This window comes from Meles meles, chromosome 1 (assembly GCF_922984935.1).
Source record: "Meles meles chromosome 1, mMelMel3.1 paternal haplotype, whole genome shotgun sequence".
Classification (NCBI taxonomy): domain Eukaryota; kingdom Metazoa; phylum Chordata; class Mammalia; order Carnivora; family Mustelidae; genus Meles; species Meles meles.
This window is the reverse complement of record NC_060066.1, coordinates 56,726,950-56,745,200: the sequence shown is the minus strand read 5'-3', so window position 1 is coordinate 56,745,200 and position 18,251 is coordinate 56,726,950.

Genomic DNA, 18,251 nt, shown 5'->3' with positions numbered 1-18,251 from the left:
TTTGCCCCACAGGTTCCAAGTCACAGTTTCTTCTTGTGAACATCCACAATTCTTTGGGTCCAAGTGTCTGTATTCCATGGTGAAAAACTCAAGAAGACTTGCTTTCTTTCTGTGATAAATTATATAGTACCAATAATGGCAGCTAAAAATGTTTACAGAAACTTCAAATGAAGAAAATATATAAAATGGTTATAAAAACAGTTGCCTTCAGTGACACAATAATATTATGGAAAGCAAAGAGGTTCATTTTATTAGGTTTAGTAAGAAGCACTTGGCATAGAGAGCTTCATGGTTCTTATCCCGAATAGGACATATTTATGGGAGAAAAGCACTGAGCCTATCACAGAAATGCTGGCTGAATTTCAGAAAAATAATAGAATGACTCACTTGGGATTTCCAGAACATAGTCCTTCCTGCATTTTCATACCTCTCATTTCCTTACAAGGGTGCTTATAAAGAAGCATCCTCTCAACTGTAGTTATTTCTTTCTTTGTGACAAGAAAATCAAATCTTAGTCTAGAGAACAAATGCTTATCACCTATAGAAAGAATTTTTTCCTTTTAGATAAACACACAATTAAGAAATTGACTGATGCATTGTTTATTTACTAAAGACCTCATGAGCTTTGTTCCAATAGCACAGTGTACATACAAGAAATGTATTAAACACAATAGTGCAAATCTGGTCAAATTGTCTAATATTGGCATTCTTCAGGCAAACCTGAGTCTTTAACTATTATGACCTATAATACAAAAATGAAAGGAATCTTTTTAACTTAAGCATCTCTCTACTAGAAATTAATACACAGAAATAATTAATATAAAGCCATGAGATTTTGTTTTCTATTGCATTATTAAGAAACAAATATAAAATCCCCTGTTCAAATATAATTTTGAGTGTCATATAAATCTTTCACATTAGTGGATGGAGGAAAAGCTTATATGGACAAATATTATAAATGAGTAATGACTATGAACATACAAAAACAATGTGTGATTAAAATATGCATGAAGACTGGAAAAACATTAAGGAAAAGCCCATCAGAAAAGGTCCTGATTATAGTCTTAAGTCATATAGGGTCTTCTTTTAAGAGAGATAACTTAACAATTGTATAATTAAGGTTTTGTTTGATAACTTTTTAACATTTTCCTGTACGTATCAGACAGCATCACGAACTACAAAACAAGTTCTTCATCAGGCATCCTATCTCAATTTGGTGTTTGTGATCATTGAACTCATTGACAATAATGGGGATCCAAACATAAGTGGAAGTTTGATTTTAAATGGTTTATGTTCGGGGCCCCTGGGTGGCTCCCATCGTTAAGCGTCTGCCTTTGGCTCAGGTCATGATCCCAGGGTTCTAGGATCCCATGTTGGGCTCCCTGCTTGTGGTATCTCACTCTCTCTTTCAAATAAATAAATAAAATCTTTAAAATAAAATAATAGATAGCTTATATTCCTGTATTCCCTTTTGCTTGCCAAAAAAATCTAAAAACTAACTTAACTGAGGGAATGTTCCATTGTTTTGAAATAAAGTATAGATTCTTGTACTTTCATTAACCTTCTAATATTTAGAAAATTCTTTTATCACAAGAGTCTATCTAAACTGATTTCACAGATATTACTTTCCTTATACCTACAGCATCTTGGGAGATAGTGGAGATTTATTTCTACCTAATTAGATATATTGGGTCAAGAAGCATTCACTGTGATAATGAAGATCAACTAGTCATTATAACAACAACCACAAAAGAAATCTTGATTTATTTGAGATGAGTAATTTAATGATTGTATGAGTATGTTTTTGATCAATCAGCTAAGAAACCTAGAAAAGAGAATGAAACTTCAACTGTGATTTTTTTTTTAATTTTTTTTCTTGATAGTTACTTAAAACAAGGAATGTGATCTCATTATATGTTGAGCTTCCTCTTAATCATTTAGGCTTTTGGTACATTTTTGTCTGCATGTGGATTTTGGTACATTTTTTGCTCCATGTGGATTTAAAATGGTAAAATATACATATATTTATTAGTTCGTTGGTCAAACTATTGGCTAGTTCTTATTTAGAAGCCAGTTTTCTCAACAGCCATGATGTTCAGTGAACAAAAGATACCTAGCCAAACTACTGCTAATAATCACTAGTCTCTATACAGAGATTTACAGTTTGCAAAATCCATGTGCACAATTATTTCACTTGTCCCTCACATCTACGATGTGATATAGAGTACATGTCATTATCTACATTTGGAAATGAGATAGTTGAGGACAAATATGTAGCCTTCCCCAGGTCAACCTGGCTTGGCTGGGACTTTGAGCCACAATCTATGGATTATAGTCTAGTAACTGATTTTAACAGGTTGCCACAGGTAATGTTACTTAATAGTCAATCATTCAAACATATGACAGTCTGAGTTTAGAATGTTATAACTTTAAGTATAAGCTAAAACAAACAAAAAAATCAAGATATAGTACATATGATAGACATATAGTACATCAACTTTGTGAAACTTATTTCTAAAAGCATAATGTCTCTCAGTTTTTACATTCTTGTGCTTTTACAAAATAAAATTTCAGAGTAGGTCATAAAAATAGATCCAAATATACATGGAAAAACATATATAGATAATAAAAATATTTGAAAGAAAACGAAGAGGATTTTTTTAATCTGTATTGATTGAAATAGACATGGAGAAATCTCTCAATAGAGTTCAAATAAATTCCATTTAATTCGACTGTAATATAGTGATCTGGGCCCCATATCTCTTGTTTTGATGGGTTTGGGTTTTGCTTTATTTTTCTTGTCATCTTTATTTCTTTTTAAGTTTTTATTTATTTATTTGACAGAAAGAGATCATAAGTAGGCAGAGAGGCAGGCAGAGAGAGAGGAAGGGAAGCAGGCTCCCTGCTGAGCAGAAAGCCCAATACCGGTCTCGATCCCAGGACCCTGAGATCATGACCTGAGCCGAAGGCAGAGGCTTTAACCCACTGAGCCACCCAGGCACCCCTTCTTGTCATCTTTATTCAAGTGTTTCACATCAGTTTTATTACAAATTACAATAAATGTTCAAAATTCCAGAATTTAAAAAGTAAATAATTTACTTCAAAATAATGTAAAATATTGTCAAATATAAATCCTCAGTTAACACAATTCTAAAATAAACTGAAAAGACAATACTTAATGGAGTCTACTTATTTTACCAAGTAGACATTCATGACTAAAACCAAAGAAGACTCCCAAAGTCTAAATAACAGAATATACATAATACAAAAGATGCAGGTACTAACCCAAACCCAAGCTTTAAATATGATTAAAAATAATTATAATATAATAATATTGAAGATACCTATTAAATAGTATCATAGCTGAGACAACTTAATAAAAAAAATGGGAAGATAACACAACCCCATTTGCTAAAAGTAAAGTTCAGTAAAACTGCAAATATATTGGTATAGAGAAAAATCAAATCATGAAAGGACTTAAAAAAAAGTTACAGCTGAGATTCCAGCTCTAAAGCACAACTCCAAACCATCGGTTTCAACCCTAGATAAGTAGTGAGACATCCGGGTAGAAGAAAGCTGTAGCTATACTACCATCAAAACCTGTTCTTGTCTCCTTTGAAGATGTCACATTCGTAATTATCCTTGTGTTCTTAAGTGAAGAAGGACCAGATAGAACAAATCCTGGTCTTCATTCTATAAACAACCATAACACACACACACACACACACACACACACACACACACACAATGTTTTCCCTCATTGTTCTTGCCACTTCACTTACTCATGGTCTTTCTATTCTGTTTACTACATCATTACTCCTGGTTAAAATTCATGTACCCTACTGTGAGCCTGAACAAACAGAACTGAAAGCAGGCCATGTGAGCATGGGCTGCTACAGGATTTCATCTGTTTTCGTCCCTCTTTGGCACTTGGTTTGAAGAATGAAGGATAACACAGCTGTTAGGAACTAAGTTACTTAACATACTGACCTGGCTCAGTATGATCCTTCCAAAGAGAAAGAAATACATTATTCCTCTGTGAAACAGCTTAGACTTCAAGAAAGGAATATAGATAAGGTGACTGTATTCTCTCTTATGTAAATAAATACACAGGTCCAAAGAAGCCATTTTCAGACCCAAACGTACTTCCTTAACTCCTGCCCCTATGTCTACACCCACCCCCACTGAAGGAAATATGGCTAGCTTCTTAGAGTTTGATGATTCAAGACCTTCATTTACAGACAATATGCCTCATATTCTAATTTATTTGTCCTCTTAGCTATGGATTATATACATTGCCTCAGAGTTCATGGACAATATCATTATATTCCTTATGTTGAAAAAGTTGCTTTTATTTTCTTTCAGTTCAGGAGTTAAAAAATATTTTTGTTATTTCCTCTCATATTCTCCATGAACACTACAAAAGGTACAACACAGGTTCCTGGGTGGCCCAGGCAGTTAAGGTCTGACTCTTGGTTTTGGCTCAGGTCCTAATCTCAGGGTGGAGAAATCAAGCCCTGAGTCAGGCTCCTCTCTGAGTGTAGAGTTGGTGCACTCTCTCTCTCTCTCCTTTTACCCTTCCCACTTACGCTCTCTCTCTCTAAAATAAATCAATCTTTTAAAAAACGAAAAATAATTGATACTGTTTTGTGGTGATATTTACCAATAGTTGTGAAGCTTTGTATTACCTGGAGCATTTTGTATGCAATCCTTTATCCTACAACTAACACTATAAAGCTGGTATTATTATTTTTATTTGACAGAGGAGAAAATTAAAGACCACAGAAGTTAAAAACTTTTCATATATCACAGCACTAATGTGGGGTAAAGAGCTAAAATTCAAGCCATATTTATTGTGGTGTTTTTAATATTAAAACCTATTTCACTCCTACTAGAAAATTCATATAACAGGTATTATATTTCAGTATGTCCTGTACTTAATCGGAATGTTAGTTCTGTTTATTTTCAATCCCACCGAAATTTGTTTGAAAAATCTCCACCATTGAAAAAAAGAAACTGGGATATAGCATATTTCTGAAACACCACCTTCATTTTGTAAGCAAAGTAATAGGCACTGGGACTTTTGCAACAAAATCACATGCTCAGCTTTATCTGTGGGATTCCTAGAATGACAGTATAATGAACTGTAATAGTGGACCTATAAAGATGTTAGTTTGTGTATATATTTATAATATTGCTTTGTGACAAAGGAACTTTCATGTTTGCCAATGGCCCTCAGAAATATGCAATTAAGAAATTAAATAAACAGGACTTTTAAAAGTCTGTTCCACTGAGGGACATTGCTCCAGAGGCTAAACTGGGGTGAAGCCCACGCAGGGTCAGAGTGGCCCCAGGTCCCGCAGGGTCACAGAAGAATCGGGGGTGTCAGAGTGTCGCAGAGCTCACAGGTGTTAAAACGGAGAAGCCGGCTACAGAGACAGAGCCAAGGACTGAACTCTCAGCTCAGGGTTACCTTGAACTGGTCGTGGGATGGGTGAGCTCAGAGCGTGGCTGGAGGCTGGGGATATGGGAGTGATTGGGTGCTGTCCTCGGGGGCTCACTGAGGAGTGGGGCCCCGGGCTCTCAGCTCCTCCAGGCCAGAGACTAGGAGGCCACCATTTTCATTCCCGTCCTCCGGAAGTCTATGGAAAGCATTCAGGGAACAGAAGCTCCCAAAAGTGAATCCGAGCGGATTACTTAGTCCAGCCCCCGGTAAGGGGGGTGCAGTTCGGCCTCGGGCAAAGACACTTGAGAGTCACTACAACAGGCCCCTCCCCCAGAAGATCAACAAAATATCCAGCCTGGATGAAGTTCATCTATCTGGGAAAGCAGGTTCAATACCTAGGACAGCAGCGGAATTCCAGAGGAGGAGAAAGCAAAGCACGGAACTCAGGGCTTTCTCCCCATGATTCTTTAGTCTTGCGGCTACTTCAATTTCTTTTCTTTCTTTTTTCTTCTTCTGCTAAATTTTTAAAAACTTTATCCTTTTCTTTTTTAACGTTTTTTGAATAGTTTATCTAAAATATATATTTTTCTTTCTTTTTTATATTTTTTCTTTATTTGTTTTATTTTTTAAAATTTTTTCTTTTTTTTTCTGAACCTCTTTTTATCCCCTTTTTCCTCCCCGCCCCCACAATTTGGAGTATCTTCTGATTTGGTTACAGTGCATTTTTCTGGGGTCTTTGCCACCCTTTTAGTATTTTATTTGCTCCTTCATATCCTCTTATCTGGACAAAATGACAAGGCAGAAAAAATCACCACAAACAAAAGAACAAGAGGCAGTACCAAAGGCTAGGGACCTAATCAACACAGACATAGGTAATATGTCAGATCAAGAGTTCAGAATGACGATTCTGAACATTCTAGCCGGGCTTGAAAAAGGCATGGAAGATATTAGAGAAACCCTCTCTGGAGATATAAAAACCCTTTCTGGAGAAATAAAAGAACTAAAATCTCACCAAGTTGAGATCAAAAAAGCTATTAATGAGGTGCAATCAAAAATGGAGGCTCTCACTGCTAGGATAAATGAGGCAGAAGAAAGAATTAGTGATATAGAAGACCAAATGACAGAGAATAAAGAAGCCGAGCAAAAGAGGGACAAACAGCTACTGGACCATGAGGGGAAAATTTGAGAGATAAGCGACACCATAATATGAAACAACATTAGAATGATTGGTATTCCAGAAGAAGAAGAAACAGAGAGGGGAGCAGAGGGTCTATTGGAAAGAATTATTGGAGAGAATTTCCCTAATATGGTAAAAGGAACAAGCATCAAAATTCAGGAGGTGCAGAGAACCTCCCTCAAAGTCAACAAGAATAGGTCCACACCCCGTCACCTAACAGTAAAATTTACAAATCATAGTGACAAAGAGAAAATCCTGAAAGCAGCCCGGGAAAAGAAGTCTGTAACATACAATGGTAAAAATATTAGATTGGCAGCAGACTTATCCACACAGACCAGGCAGGCCAGAAAGACCTGGCCTGCTATATTCAGAGCACTAAACGAGAAAAACATGCAGCCAAGAATACTCTATCCAACTAGGCTATCATTGAAAATAGAAGGGGAGATAAAAAGCTTCCAGGACAAACAAAAACTGAAAGAATTTGCAAACACCAAACCAGCTCTACAGGAAATATTGAAAGGGGTCCTCTAAGCAAAGAGAGAACCTAAAAGTAGTAGATAAGAAAGGCACAGAGACAATATAAAGTAACAGTCACCTTACAGGCAATATAATGGCACTAAATTCATATCTCTCAATAGTTACCCTGAATGTTAATGGGCTAAATGTCTCAATCAAAAGACACAGGGTATCAGAATGGATAAAAGAACAAAACCCATCAATATGTTGCCTACAAGAAACTCATTTTAGACGCAAAGACACCTCCAGATTTAAAATGAGGGGGTGGAAAACAATTTACCATGCTAATGGGCATCAGAAGAAAGCTGGAGTGGCAATCCTTATATCAGATCAATTCGATTTTAAGCCGAAGACCATAAGAGATGAGGAAGGATACTATATCATACTCAAAGGGTCTGTCCGACAAGAAGATCTAACAGTTTTAAATATCTATGCCCCTAACATGGGAGCAGCCAACTATATAAACCAATTAATAACAAAATCAAAGAAACACATCAATAATAATACAATAAAAGTAGGGGACTTTACCACTCCCCTCACTGAAATGGACAGATCATCCAAGCAAAAGATCAACAAGGAAATAAAGGCCTTCAATGACACACTGGATCAGATGGACATCACAGATCTATTCAGAACATTTCATCCCAAAACAAGAGAATACACATTCTTCTCTAGTGCACATGGAACATTCTCCAGAATAGATCACATCCTGGGTCACAAATCAGGTCTCAACCGGTATCAAAAGATTAAGATCATTCCCTGCATATTTTCAGACCACAATTCTCTGAAGCTAGAACTCAATCACAAGAGGAAATTTGGAAAGAACCCAAATACATGGAGACTAAATAGCATTCTTCTAAAGAATGAATGGGTCAACCAGGAAATTAAAGAACAATCGAAAAAATTCATGGAAACAAAGGATAATGAAAACACAATGGTTCAAAATCTGTGGGACACAGCAAAGGCAGTCCTGAGAGGAAAATATATAGCCTTTCTCAAGAAACAAGAAAGGTCTCAAATACATAACCTAACCCTACACCTAAATGAGCTGGAGACAGAACAAGAAAGAAACCCTAAACCCAGCAGGAGAAGAGAAATCATAAAGATCAGAGCAGAAATCAATGAAATAGAAACCAAAAAAACAATAGAACAAATCAATGAAACTAGGAGCTGGTACTTTGAAAGAATCAATAAGATTGATAAACCCCTGGCCAGACTTATCAAAAAAAAAAAGAGAAAGGACCCAAATAAATAAAATCATGAATGAAAGAGGAGAGATCACAACTAACACCAAAAAAAAATACAGACAATTATAGGAACATACTATGAGCAACTCTACACCAAAAAATTGGACAATCTGGAAGAAATGGATGCATTCCTAGAGACATATAAACTACCACAACTGAACCAGGAAGAAATAGAAAACCTGAACAGGCCCATAACCAGTAAGGAGATGGAAACAATCATCAAAAATCTCCAAACAAACAAAAGCCCAGGGCCAGACGGCTTCCAGGGAAATTCTACCAAACATTTAAAGAAGAACTAATTCCTATTCTCCTGAAACTGTTCAAAAAAATAGAAATGGAAGGAAAACTTCCAAACTCATTTGATGAGGCCAGCATCACCTTGATCCCAAAACCAGACAAGGATCCCACCAAAAAAGAGAACTACAGACCAATATCCTTGATGAACACAGATGCAAAAATTCTCACCAATGGGGCACCTGGGCGGCTAAGCAGGGTTAATGCCTCTGCCTTCTGCTCAGGTCATGATCCTAGGGTCCTGTAATCGAGCCCCGCATCGGGCTCTCTGCTCCTCAGGGAGCCTGCTTCCTCCTCTCTCTCTGCCTGCATCTCTGCCTAGTTGTGATTTCTCTCTGTCAAAAAAAAAAAAAAAAAAAAAAAATTCTCACCAAAATGCTAGCCAATAGGATTCAACAGTACATTAAAAGGATTATTCACCACGACCAAGTGAGATTTATTCCAGGGCTTCAAGTTTGGTTCAACATCTGCAAATCAATCAATGTGATAGAACACATTAATAAAAGAAAGAACAAGAACCATATGATACTCTCAATAGATACTGAAAAAGCATTTGACAAAGTACAGCATCCCTTCCTGATCAAAACTCTTCGAAGTGTAGGGATAAAGGGCACATACCTCAATATTATCAAAGCCATCTATGAAAAACCCACCGCAAATATCATTCTCAATGGAGAAAAACTGAAAGCTTTCCCTCTAAGGTCAGGAACACGGCAGGGATGTGCATTATCACCACTGCTATTCAACATAGTACTAGAAGTCCTAGCCTCAGCAATCAGACAACAAAAAGAAATTAAAGGCATCCAAATCGGCAAAGAAGAAGTCAAACTATCACTCTTCGCAGATGATATGATACTTTATGTGGAAAACCCAAAAGACTCCACTCCAAAATTGCTACAACTTGTACAGGAATTCAGTAAAGTGTCAGGATATAAAATCAATGCACAGAAATCAGTTGCATTTCTGTACACCAGCAACAAGACAGAAGAAAGAGAAATTAAGGAGTCAATCCCATTTACAATTGCACCCAACACTATAAGATACCTAGGAATAAACGTAACCAAAGAGGCTAAGAATCTATATGCAGAAAACTATAAAGTACTCAGGAAAGAAATTGAGGAAGACACAAAGAAATGGAAAAATGTTCCATGCTCCTGGATTGGAAGAATAAATATTGTGAAAATGTCTGTGCTACCTAAAGCAATCTACACATTTAATGCAATCCCTATCCAAATACCATCCATTTTTTTCAAAGAAATGGAACAAATAATCCTCAAATTTATATGGAAGCAGAAAAGACCCCGAAGAGCCAATGGAATATTGAAAAAGAAAGCCAAAGTAGGTGGCATCACAATTCCGGACTTTAAGCTCTATTACAAAGCTGTCATCATCAAGACAGCATGGTACTGGCACAAAAACAGACACATAGATCAATGGAACAGAATAGAGAGCCCAGAAATAGACCCTCAACTCTATGGTCAACTAATCTTCGACAAAGCAGGAAAGAATGTCCAATGGAAAAAAGACAGCCTCTTCAATAAATGGTGCTGGGAAAATTGGACAGCCACATGCAGAAAAATGAAATTGGACCACTTCCTTACACCACATAGGAAAATAGACTCAAAATGGATGAAGAACCTCAATGTGAGAAAGGAATCCATCAAAATCCTTGAGGAGAACGTAGGCAGCAACCTCTTCGACCTCAGCCACAGCAACATCTTCCTAGGAACATCGCCAAAGGCAAGGGAAGCAAGGGCAAAAATGAACTATTGGGATTTCATCAAGATCAAAAGCTTTTGCACAGCAAAGGAAACAGTTAACAAAACCAAAAGACAACTGACAGAATGGGAGAAGATATTTGCAAACGGCATATCAGATAAAGGGCTAGTATCCAAAATCTATAAGGAACTTTGCAAACTCAACACCCAAAGAACAAACAATCCAATCAAGAAATGGGCAGAGGACATGAACAGACATTTCTGCAAAGAAGACATCCAGATGGCCAATAGACACATGAAAAAGTGCTCCACATCCCTCGGCATCAGGGAAATACAAATCAAAACCGCAATGAGATACCACCTCATACCAGTCAGAATGGCTAAAATTAACAAGTCAGGAAATGACAGATAACTGGCGAGGATGCAGAGAAAGTGGAACCCTCCTACACTGTTGGTGGGAATTCAAGCTGGTGCAACCACTCTGGAAAACAGCATGGAGGTTCCTCAAAATGTTGGAAATAGAACTACCCTATGACCCAGCAATTACACTACTGGGTATTTACCCTAAAGATACAAACGTAGTGATCCGAAGGGGCACGTGTACCCGAATGTTTATAGCAGCAATGTCTACAATAGCCAAACTATGGAAAGAACCTAGATGTCCATCAACAGATGAATGGATAAAGAAGTAGTGGTATATATATACAATGGAATACTATGCAGCCATCAAAAGAAATGAAATCTTGCCATTTGCGACAATGTGGATGGAACTAGAGGGTATCATGTTTAGTGAAATCAGTCAATCGGAGAAAGACAACTGTCATATGATCTCCCTGATATGAGGACATGGAGATGCAACATGGGGGGTTAGGGAGATAGGAGAAGAATAAATGAAACAAGATGGGATTGGGAGGGAGACAAACCATAATTGACTCTTAACCTCACAAAACAAACTGGGGGTTGCTGGGGGAAAGGGGGTTGGGAGAGGGGGAGTGGGGTTATGGACATTGGGGAGGGTATGTGCTATGGTGAGTGCTGTGAAGTGTGTAAACCTGGTGATTCACAGACCTGTACCCCTGGGGATAAAATACATTATATGTTTATAAAAAAAAATAAGAAATAAATAAAAAATTAAAAAAAAAGAAATGAAATAAAATAATTTGAAACGTAAATGAATTTTAAATTTAATTTTAATTCATAATTTAAATGAATAATTTAATTCATAAATTAAATTTATGCTGACTCTACCATAAATAGCTCTCAAAACATGTCCTTCACTATACGCATGTGAATATGTTTCATAAAAGAAAACGTCCGCATTAATGTAAAAGAAAAAACATTCTGGGATCCAATAAGTTTATTCTTTCTTTATGAAGAAAGAATCTACATCCAAAGGTTTCACAAGCTCAATGTATTGTTAGAACATTTTTAATCCAGTAGTTGATTAAATGCACAAGTCAATCCAGTTGGAATGATTGGACAAAAGAGCATAAAGAGCATCTTCAGATCTTAGAAGAAGATTTCACATTTTGTCTATCCATCCTGTCTTAGTCACCCTAGGCTGCTGTTACAAAAATACTGGGTGAATTAAGCAAGAAATATTTATTTCTCATAGTTCTAAAGGCTGGAGCATTGAAGATCAGCCTTCTTAACTTAAGCTTCACATAGCAGAGAAAGATTACCTCTCTTGTACCTGTTTTTACAAGGGCACTCCCGCTCATGACGGCTCCAACTTCATGACGTAATTATCTTAAAAAGCCCACGCATGCATCCATCACACTGGGGATCAGGGCCTCAGTGCATGAATTTGAGGGAAGGGGGCAAAAACATCAGTACATAGCACAAACTATTCACAAATTTTTAATTTTACTTTAAAGGATATAAATAAATTTGAGTCACAAAATATTTTTGGCCTTTCAGGAAGAATATTTTTAAATTAAATATATATTAAATTACCATATATTAATTATATGACATAATATATTAATCATATATAGTAATAATGTAATAATAATATATTAATTGTATTTATAATATAAATATATAGATTATATAAATATAAATTAATATTTACTATCAATATAGTGATATATTAATACAGTGTATTAATAGCATTAATACTAACTTAATTATATGATTATATTATTTATTTATTAAATATAAATGTATATATCCTTTAGTCATCTCTGGTTAAAAAATAGTGATAGTTTAAATTATCACACTTTTTTCTTGGGGCGCCTGGGTGGCTCAGTGTGTTAAAGCCTCTGCCTTCAGCTCAGGTCATGATCCCGGGGTCCTAGAATCGAGCCCTGTATTGGGCTCTGCTCAGCAGGGAGCCTGCTTCCCTCCACCTGCTCTCTGCCTGCTGTTCTGCCTGCTTTTGATCTCTGTCTCTCAAATACATAAATACAATCTTAAAAAAAAATTATCGGGGCACCTGGGTGGCTCAGCGGGTTGAGGTCTCTGTCTTCAGCTCAGGTCATGATCCCAGGGTCCTGGGATCGAGCCCCGCATCAGGCTCTCTGCTTGGCTGGGAGCCTGCTTCCTCCTCTCTCTCTCTCTGCCTGCCTCTCTGCCTACTTGTAATCTCTATCTGTCAAATAAATAAATCTTAAAAAAAGATTATCACACTTTTTCCTTAAATGTGGTCTTGTCTAAAAGTTCATGTACATCTCTGAGGAACACAGAAATTTAAGATGGCACTCATGACTTTTTCCCAGGATGTTACTTCTCTGATAATTTGGCAAAAGGTAAATTATTCAACTGGGCTTAATCCACACACATGAAATCTTTTAAAAGCATAGAGTTTTCTCCAGGTGGTGGTAGAAGGGAAAGTCAGGGATTTAAAATCCAAGAAGGACTCACTTCACTGCTGTAGCTTTGAAGATGGAAGGGCCATGTAGAAAGAATGTGGGTGGCAAGAATGTTGATGGCATCTATGAGCAGAGAGTGCTCCTATGTGACAGCAAAGGAAGAAGACCTGTAGACCTGTGGCCACAAGGAACTGGATTCTGCCAACATTCTGAATGAGCTTGGAAGTAGATTCTTCTCTAAGCCTCTAGCTAAAAGCCTACTCAAGCTGGCACTTTGATTGGAGCCTTGTAAGACACTAAGCAGAATTCTGTTGAGCTTGCTTGGACTTCTCACCTACTAAACTGGGAGCTAATAAATGGGTATTGTTTGAATCTGCTAAGTTTTGGAAATTTACCTTTGCAGCAATAAAAAAGTAATATAATAAGATTTGTTTAATAAATATTATCTCCTTTGTAAGTCCACTTATACCTTGAGTGAGTTTTTACAACTCATTCAAGTTATGATCCCAATTATTGCTAAACAACTAGCAACATGATCTAGTGGTCTGAGATGTGACAAAAATCAAAGCATTCTTTATTTCATATTGAAAATCATTAGTGAGATCTCACCACGTGTCAGACACTGGACTAGGCAATGGTGACAGAAAGATGTGTGCAAGAGTCTTACAACCATAAGGACCTCACCGCAGACAGAAAAGTAAAAACATAAGTTGCTACATACAATGATGAATGCAAAATGTGAAACACTTCAAAATATGAAGATAGCACCAAGAAAGACATACTTATTTAATGGCTGGGGATATATGAAGAGATGCTTCTGAAATTATCATTGAATGTTTCTTTTTTCATTATCTGACATATATTACTGAAGATTTCCATTTCTTTTACTTCTATCTCTTTGAAGAAACATTTTATGATGACTATGTCCCCCACAGTCTTTCAGAAAAAGTTAATTTATTATATAACATATTGACTTTTATTTTCAATCATTTCATCTATCAAAATAATCCACTCCAAATATTTGCAGTCAAGATCAGGGTTTATGTATCTTTTGTTCTATGGAGTGCCTAGCACAGGTATTCGGCTTAATTCAGAAAGTTCCTCAGTAAAATTTTGAAAGCAGAATTTTGAATCCTACTAGAGATATTTGCCCCATGAAGTCAAAATGAAAAGGAATTTCAACATTTAAACATTGAGAAGAATAATATTAAGGAAAAGAATTAACAAAGCAATACTTTTTAATATTATTAATAGTATTTATTTTTTAATTAATTTTACTTTTTCAGTGTTCTAAGATTCATTGTTCATGCATCACACCCAGTGTTTCATTCAATACGTGCTCTCCTTAATACCCAGCACCAGGCCCTCCCAACCCCACACCTCTTTCCCCTCCAAAACCCTCAATTTGTTTCTCAGAGTCCACAGTCTCTCAAAGATCATCCCCCCCTCCGATTTCTCCCAACTCACTTCTCCTCTCCTTCACCCAATGTCCTCTGTGTTATTCCTTATGCTCCACAAGTAAGTGAAACCATATGATAACAGATTCTCGTTGCTTGATTTATTTCACTCAGCATAATCTCCTACAATTCCATCCATGTTGATACAAAAAGTTGGGTATTCATCCTTTCTGATGGAGGCATAATACTCCATTCTATATATGGACCATATCTTCTTTATCCATTCATCTGTTGAAGGACATTTTGGCTCTTTCCACAGTTTGGCGACTGTGGCCACTGTTGCTATGACCACTGGGGTACAGATGGCCCTTCTGATCACTACATCTGTATCTTTGGGGTAAATACCTAGTAGTGCAATTGCAGGGTCACAGGGTAGCTCTATTTTTAATTTCTTAAGGAATCTCCACACTGTTTTCCAAAGTGGCTGCACCAACTTGCATTCCCACCAGCAGTGAAAGAGGGTTCCACTTTCTCCACATCCTCTCAAATACTTGTTGTTTACTGTCTTGTTAGTTTTGACCATTCTAACTGGTGTAAGGTGGAATCTCAATGTGGCTTTGATTTGAATCTCCCTGATGGCTAATGATGATGAACATTTTTTCATGTGTTTGTTAGCCATTTATATGTCTTCTTTAGAGAAGTGTCTGTTCATGTCTTCTGCCCATTTTTTGACATGATTATCTGTTTTTTGTGAGTTAAGATTGGGGAGTTTTTTTATAGATCTTGGATATCAGCCCTTTGTCTATAGTGTCATTTGCGAATATCTTCTCCCTTTCCATGGGTTGCCTCTTTGTTTCATTGACTGTTTCCTTTTCTGTGCAGAAGCTTTTGATCGTGATGAAGTACCAAAAGTTCATTTTCATTTTTGTTTCCTTTGCCTTTGGAGACATGTCTTGAAAGAAGTTGCTATGGCTGATGTAAAAGATGTTACTGCCTATGTTCTCCTCTAGGATTTTGATAGATTTCTACCTCATGTTGAGGTCTTTTATCTATTTTAAATTTATCTTTGTGTATAGTGTAAGAGAATGGTCACATTTCATTCTTCTATATATAGCTGTCCAATTTTCCCAGTGCCATTTATTGAAGAGGCTTTCCTTTTTCCACTGGATACTTTTTCCTACTTTGTCGATGATAGAGTTGAGAGTCCATATCTGGGCTCTCTACTCTATTCCATTGGTCTATGTATTTGTTTTTGTGCCAGTACCATGCTGTCTTGGTGATCACAGCTTTGTAGTAAAGCTTGAGATCAGCCAACACGATGCCGCCAGTTCTCTTTCTTTTCAACATTTCCTTAGCAATTCAGGGTCTCTTCTGGTTCCATACAAATTCTAAGATTATTTGTTTCAGCACTTTGAAAAATGCCAGTGGAATTTTGATTGAGATGGCATTGAAAGTATAGATTGTCCTAGGCAGTATAGACATTTTAACAAAGTTTATTCTGATCCATGAGCATGGAATGCTTTTCCATCTTTTTGTGTCTTCTTCAATTTCTTTCATGAGTGTTCTGTAGTCCCTTGAGTACAGATCCTTTACCTCTTTGGTTAGGTTTATTCTCAGGTATCTTATGGTTTTCAGTGCTACAGTAAATGGAATTGATTCTCTAATTTCCCTTTCTATATTTTCATTGTTAGTGTATAAGAAAGAAACTGATTTCTGTACATTGATTTTGTATCCTGCCACATTACTTAATTGCTGTATGAGTTCTAGAAGAAAAGTGTGGAATCTTTTGGGTTTTCCATATAAAATATCACATCATCTGTGAAGAGAGAGAGTTTGACTCCTTCTTTGTCAATTTCAGTGCCTTTTATCTCTTTTTGTTGTCTGATTGCTGTTGCTAGGACTTCTAGTACTGTGTTGAATAGTGGCAAAACTGGACATCTTTGTAGTGTCCCTGATCTCAAAGGGAAGGCTGTCAGCTTTTCCCCATTGAGGATAATATTCACTGTGGGTTTTTCATAGATAGATTTTATGAAGTTGAGGAATGTTCCCTATATCCCTATACTTTGAAGCATTTTAATCAGTAATGGATGCTGTAACTTGTCAAATGCTTTTTCTGTATCAATTGAGAGGATCATGTGGTTCTTATCTCTGCTTTTACTGATTTGTTCTATCACATTGATTGATTTGTGAATGTTGAACCACCCTTGCATCCCAGGGTTAAATCTCACCTGGTTATGGTGGATAATCTTTTTAAAGTATTGTTGGATCCTATTAGCTAGGATCTTGTTGAGAATCTTGGCATCCATATTCATCAGGGATATTGGTCTGAAATTCTCCCTTTTGGTGGGGTCTTGGCTTGGGGATCAGGGCAATGCTGGCTTCATAAAAAGAGTCTGGAAGTTTTCCTTTTGTTTCTATTTTTTGAAATGGCTTCAGGAGAATAGGTATTATTTCTTCTTTGAATGTTTGGTAGAATTCTCCAGGGAATCCCTCAGGTCCTGGACTTTTGTTTTTTGGGGGGTCTTTGATCACTGCTTAAATCTTGTTACTAGATATTGGTATATTCAGGTTGTCAATTTCTTCCTGATTCAGTTTTGGAAATTTATAGGTTTCCAGGAATGCATCCATTTCATCTAGGTTGCTTAACTTATTGGCATATAACTGTTGATAATAATTTCTGATGATCGTTTCTATTTCCTTGGTGTTCGTCATGATCTCTCCCCTTTCATTCATAATTTTACTAATTTGGGTCCTCTCTCTTTTCTTTTGGATTAGTTTGGCCAGTGGTTTATTGATCTTATGGATTCTTTCAAAGAACCAGCTTCTAGTTTCATGATGCATTCTAATGTATCTCTAGTTTCTATCTCGTTGGTCTCTGTTCTGATTTTGATTATTTCCCTTCTTGTGCATGGGATTGGCTTAATTTGTTGTTGGTTTTCCAGTTCTTTAAGATGTAAAGAGAGCTAGAAATATTCTGTATTTTTCAATTTTTTTGAGTGAGGTTTGGATGGCTATGTATTTCCCCCTTAGGACTGCCTTTGCTATATCCCATACATTTTGGACTGATGTGTCTTCATTCTCATTGCTTTCCATTAATTGTTTAAGTTCTTCTTTGATTTCCAAACACTCTTAACCAGGTTGGTCTTTAGCTTCCAAGTGTTTGAATTCCTTCCAAACTTTTTCTTGTGGTTGAGTTCCAGTTTCAAAGCATCGTGGTCTGAGAATAAACAGTAAATAATCTCAATCTTTTGGTATTGGTTGAGCCCTGATTTGTGACCCAGTATGTGGTCTATTCTGGAGAAAGTTCCATGTGTCCTCGAGAAGAATGAGTATTCTGTTGTTTTAGGGTGGAATGTTCTGTATTTATCTATGAGGTCCACCTGGTCCAATGTGTCATTCAAAGCTCTTGTTTCTTTATGGGTTTTCTGCTTGGATGAGATGTCTATTACTGAGAGTGGCAGGTTTAGATCCCCTACTATTAATGTATTCATATCAATATGACTTTTTATTTTGATTAACAGTTGGCTTATGTAGTTGGCTGCTCCCCTATTGGGGGCATCAATATTCACAATTGTTAGATCTTCTTGGTGGACAGGCCCTTTAAGAATGATATAGTGTCCTTCTTTATCTCTGACTACAGTCT